This window comes from Glossina fuscipes, unplaced genomic scaffold (assembly GCF_014805625.2).
Source record: "Glossina fuscipes isolate IAEA_lab_2018 unplaced genomic scaffold, Yale_Gfus_2 77475, whole genome shotgun sequence".
NCBI classification, from domain to species: domain Eukaryota; kingdom Metazoa; phylum Arthropoda; class Insecta; order Diptera; family Glossinidae; genus Glossina; species Glossina fuscipes.
Genome location: NW_024004530.1, coordinates 1 through 6163, shown reverse-complemented (window position 1 = coordinate 6163; position 6163 = coordinate 1). Strand labels below are relative to the sequence as shown.

The 6163-nt window shown below is 32.1% G+C and overlaps 1 long non-coding RNA gene across 1 annotated transcript; it reads right to left on the bottom strand.

Annotated features, from left to right (window-relative positions):
- Window positions 1-1287: 1287 nt before the first annotated feature.
- Window positions 1288-4467, bottom strand: LOC119643978. The gene is made up of 2 exons (XR_005248465.1): window positions 3870-4467; window positions 1288-3429 (listed from the first exon to the last, which is right to left on the bottom strand). It is a non-coding gene; the product is annotated as an uncharacterized LOC119643978 (long non-coding RNA).
- Window positions 4468-6163: the final 1696 nt, after the last annotated feature.

Here is a 6163-nt window from a genome sequence, read left to right as displayed (position 1 = left end):
GGTACAATTTACAAGAACGAAAAGTTAGATGCGTCTAAAGAATATAAAATCGTAAATGAGTTATTCTTTCATTAATGTGAAATAGTTTAATTAAACATTTTGTCGCGGCTACGAAATGTTATTAAAATTATTTTTGAAAATTTCTAGTTTTAAATAGAACCTAGTTACGGGTTATTTCTATTAGTGCCGTTGCCGTTAAATGAAAAAATGCATTTCCGCTGTAAACTTCTAATTTATTCTTAGCTTTTTTTTTTTGAAAAAAATCTGTTTTCTCAAAATATTGCGAAACGCAGTCAAAGCATCTTAAAAACGCGTAAGTCTACACCACTACGCTTAATAAAATTATTAATATAATGGCATTTCAATATAAGGTTTTACATAGAAAGTAGTCAGAAAAGTGATCCGATTCGAATCGATGGAGTTTGTCCTTGAATCAAAACAGGGTGATGCACCAAATTTCATGAAAATATATCTAAAATTGCCCTTTTAGGTTGAATATAAAGATATAAGGACATCGAATAGACGGGCAGACGCACAGGCAAGCTTCGACCGGTATAGCGAAAATTGGGTCTATCGTAAGGCCTTCTGCTTTCTGATGTAAGCACCATCCGTTTTCCTTATCTATTATATATAGCATGAAAGGAATAACTTTAGAAAATCTCGCATTTATGATGTTTTTTCAATTTTCATCGGACAATCATCGGACAAAATTGACGCATAAACCATCTGCAAGTATTTAGTTTGTTTTAAGTAGTTATGATCAGCAATCGTTTGTGTTGTAAAATAATTGATATATGTAATCAAAATTGAATCTGATTAAGGTATATGTCCATCTACAATTCTTTCGTTAAAATTAATGAAACTTTTGTTGAAATTTCGTTATAATCACAAATAATTTAAAAATTTTTGTTTCTATTTTGTTCATTTGATTTGTTGCGTTTTCCGTTTGTTTCTTTTATTCATATTTACTGTTTTTGTTATTTTATTAAATTTTATTTTCATTTTTTGTTCATTTAGTTTAAGCATAGATTAGCTTTTAACCCCTTGTATGTTTGCTAGTGAATCATTAGTAGTAAAAAGTGATCGTACATATAAAAAACAACTACAACTACGCATACATTTTAATACTACAGGGAAATCGTTATTTGAAAAAAAAAGCATATCAAAGTTTGTGAAAAGAGTTTTAAAACTTTACAATCTTTTTAAATGTTCATTTTTCTAGTTATATTTAAATTGTGCTATTTTGAAACCCACCACCCAACCCACAAAAAAGGAAAAGATTTAGGCGTAATACAGAATTCGGAAATGTACATCATGGGCACCATAAAGTGGCAGAATTTAACCCACAAAATTTATCCTTTTTTTTTGGTTGACGTATCGGTAAATATCAGTTTTAGGTCTAAGTTGAGAGAAATGTGCAACTCATCAGCATAGCGCATCAGTAAATGTATTCTATCCACATCGGTCATCAAATATTATCGCCGGGGTTTCGCGTATACTTTGTCTAACAAAGGGGATCATCGTGATTCTCTTCTTTTTTTTTGTTAAATAGCTACAATCGCAAAAATGCGGATAAGCGGTTGAAATCTGCTACAAACGTTCCTTTATCGATTAAAAACTAACGGCTAAAAAATGGTTATGCTCTGCTTACATATTCACGAGATCAAAAGACGAAAATTGCAAAAAAATTCTCAGTGTTTTTTCAAAGTTGTATCAGTTTAATTTCTTGCAAGAGAACTAAGGGACCTTGACACGGGAGAAAGAGTTACAAGATTTGAATTTGTGGTAATAGGTTATTCCACAGAAGCCGTTAAGACACCATAAAAGATACGCAATGTGCTTACGGTAAATTTCAAGAAAAAATTTGAAAAAACCATTTAGGATTCTATGGATAAAGTAAAACTTATAGACAAATTAAATTCCATTTATTACGGGATAAATGTTTGGAGGAGAATCTCTCAAATTACTTACATTGATTGAAAGTGTCCCTTGATTGGCTTTAACTTCTTTTGAAAATCTGTAGGCGTTATCCTCATTTGTGCGGACAGAAGTACAGGGCAGACGGACACATGGACAGGCGAACAGACGGACTTGCTTAGATGTATTCCAAATTTGGCAATGGTTAAGGAAACATATACATAATGGTGGTTTTTCAAGCTTGCTTATGAGTGGTATAGAGGTTTTGACAAAAATTATATCATTGGGTAGGCGTGGCCTATTTTTTTCTTTTTTGTTCTGAATACCTTTAATGCGGAGTTTGGATTAAACGTATTCGAGATGGTCATGATGGTTCTTACTTGGGTGTAGAAGATGTTACGAAAGCGTTGGACTACCAGAGAAAAAAATTTAGGAGTAAGAGGCTTTGAAAGTAATCTTGTGAAATTATTGTAAAATTTATTTCTCTTTGTTTATGTTGATAGGTCTCCACTATGGTCGCTCTGAAAACCACTATGGCATATTTTAAAGAAACTGGGGTTATAATAGCAATGCCTGCCTAACGTGTAGCACACATTCAATTATACGTTTTGTCAAGAAAATAAAAAATTTGGAGTTGTTAAGTAAAGAAAAAATTAACAGCACACATTAATGTGTCAAACAACAGCCGTACGCAACGAATAGAACAATTGAAATAGTCTCACCTGAGCAGTTGTAATATCTGCGGGGCTAAGCAAAATTGTCAATAACCAATAGGTAAATAATAGAAAAGAAGAAAGACGGAGAATATTCAATAAACGGTGTCGTTCCTTGGGCGATCGTTCTCTACGGAGTAATCACATTTTGATTTCATCTTAGAGCAGCGAACGTTACGATCGATTTGGTATCGCAATAAAAACCCTAGCGTGTAGACTCTGAGAAAGGAGAATATTTGAATATATAATTACAAAGAAGGGCAATATAGAAGTTCTCCCATAGGGAAAACTCTAAACAGCCGACAACTTCTCAACAACGTCTGGAGGCGTCGAATATCGTTACATGGCGATACAGCACAGTACACTGACCGAGATGGATGTTTAAATATCTTCCGTGTGATGTTTTCAATAATCAAAAAGTTCGCGCTGCACGCTGCACGAGTATTTTTGAACAGCCTAAAATTCTGCCTCAATTTTATCATCTTTCTGAAATATTGCGACTAAAAGCTTAATCTCAACACATTTTGTTATTCTGACGGGCAACATTATTTCAATTGACTATTAGCCTGTATTCTATATCAGACATGAGGACGAATTTGTTGTTGCCTTAGGTGCGGATCGCTTAACTAATACGCCTATAATTATCAAATACATGATTTTATTACATTACGTTCTATATTTGCTTGAGGTGGTAGGTTCGTCACACTCGCTACAAGGCGAATATATAAATTTTCTTAATAGCTTTTAAATCAATTTAGTCCTCCTTAATAGTGTCCTCCTCCTCCTGCAGCGAAATGATCTAAATTTAAAGATAATATGAAAACAGAATTTCTTACTTTTCTTTTCTTTCTTTTTAAAATATTCAATTTCGTGTATGTAAAGTGTATGTAGACCTTTTCTAATGTTAAGCAGACATTCATTTAATCATCCATCTAGCATTCATTCATTCGCTGCTTATGATTATCTTGACTACGATAATTTTCTTCATTTAATATTTACATACAATTAAAAGCATCATTGTATGCAAATCAAAAAAAAAAAAAAAAAAAAAAAGAAGAAAAAAAAAGGCAAATGAAAAGCAAAAATCTGAACGAAAGCTTTATGGTTTTTAAGAAATTTATTTCTTATTAAGGGTGTGTGCGCCCAGGTGTTTTTTCATAATATTATACATAAAGCTTGGTGAGTTTTGTGTATACAAAAGACATTGCAAGGATATATGTATGTATATCGTTTACTTACTGACTTGTTGCGAAGGATTAGCGTCGGTTCTCATTCAAAATTATCGCACAAACCATAATGATGTTAAGGTTTTGACACGTGTTAGCTTTTGTTATATACTAAATTTTTATTTATTTATTCTTTCTTTTCTTTTTTTTTTCTTTGTTATTTTTAAATGTCCAAAACATAAAATTCAGCTAATGCAATGAGGTATACAATTTTTTTTTTTATTTTTCATTTCAAGTTTGCTAATTTTCTTGAACTGTTCAAAACTTATCTGGAAACTCATCTATGAAAAGCAATGGATGAAATTTGGTTTTTGAGTGTTTTTCTTTTTTTTTTCTTTTTAATATTAATGTATACAAATATCTCTAGTGAGGGTTGAATGATTTATGTTTTTACACTACATATTAATTTCAAAGAGGCAAAAAACTCATAATATCTATGTGTATATTACTTTTAAAGTAGTGCCAAAGCGTGCGTTTTGTTTAAACAATTGGTTGTTGCAAAGAACTGCGTGAACTGGTTTTGGAATGCACTAGGAGTTGACAATTATTCATTTTTTTCATAAAAAAAAAAAAAAAAATAGGGCAAAAATTGTTTTTTAATACTATGTTAGTTTTTTCTTTTAAATGAAATATTAATTTTTAAAACAAAAACTTATATCACATGTACGAGTAATCAGAAAATTTTTTTTGCACTTTTAAATTTGGGCAAAAATGAAGTAAATTGTTGAAAGGAAAAATTGACAAATAGATTTCATTATATAAACTTACCTTAGTAGTTATTATTATACACTACAACACTTGGGGTGTGTTAAGTTTGGGCGGGTGTATGCGATATCGAAAAGGATTTGAGAAAGACCCACCTATTTAGGATCACTTTCTGAATCATGTCAAGGTCGTCTGTCCGACTGTCCATCTGCCCTTCTATTCTTTTCTACAGGTCGCAATCTTTGAGACGTTTTGATGAGATACTGTACACTAACGATTTCTAGCTCAAGGACCAACTCTGTTGAAAATGGTTCAAGTCGAATCACTTCTTTGATCACTTCCCATATAATACCTCGATTTGAAAGGTTGGGCCATGAATACCTATAGGGTGCTGTAGGATATTTAAAGGAAGGTCATGGCTCATCGTAGTTTGTTTTAGTTTGTTTTTTTCCGAATATTTAATACGGTATAAAGACACAAAAAGATCTTAAATTGATTTAAAAATTATCAGTGCGGATGTAAGCGAAATCTGCAAAAAATTATAGAAATCTTACAACTATGTAAAGATCGTTGTTGTAGCAAAGGAAAAGCAGACTGTACATAATACTGTAACCAAAGATAATGAGACTTTCCAATGTAAATTACGCGGGCCTACCATTGCCAACTAGATAAGATTCACCAGTTTTGGTGGAGATAGTCCCCTATACGTGTAAAAAGATAATGATCAGAAAGAAGTGGAGAAGGAGAGAAAGGGATAGGGATTAACTGCGATCTACTGGATGGCACTTTAGAGCAAGTAATCGAAGAAAGATAATGAAAAAGCATATTTGATCGCCAGACGGCATTTTTGCAACGCAAACAAATTAATGCCATGATATGACTCACTATAAAAGGACATAGTCGAATTAGGATTAAAAGTTTTTTTTTTTTTCAATCAAATTCGTTGCAGCTTGTTGCGGAGCTTCTTGAGCTCAAGAATGGCTATTGCGTCCTCATTTTGCAAAAACCTAAATCTACGCTTAATAACTTTCTCAAATATAGTTTATCCAGAACCTTTCTTTGTATCCCCAAAAAATTGTCAAAAAAAAACAAATTTTTTAAAGCTGTTACCTAGGCGTTAAATCTTCAAAAAATGCCTGCATGCATGATGCTTATGCAATCTATTTAAAAAGAGGATCACCTAAAGTAAGGGTGTGAAGATAAATTCGAATTTAACTAGTAAAGACATCTACCATTTCAGTTAACATACCGCTGTTAACGACTTAACAGAGCTCATGTTAAGTACTTACAATTGAGATATAGTTGGTTTGAAAGCCTAATCCGTCCATATTAACAAAAAGAAAATATTTTTGTGGACATTTCATGAATCCATATAAAACTACCTTTCAAACAAACTAAAAAAATTCAAATTCTGCTTATGGAAACTATTTTTAACGGTATTTGAAATTCAGTATGTTAGCGAAACCTGCATATGAAAAAACACCCAAATTTGACACTCTAGTGCGGCCAAACTAGAAAATGTCGCCTATATTCACCTATACCACGTGAATCTATGTGAAAATACCTATCGATTAAGCAAAAAAAATTCACACTTTGCTTTCA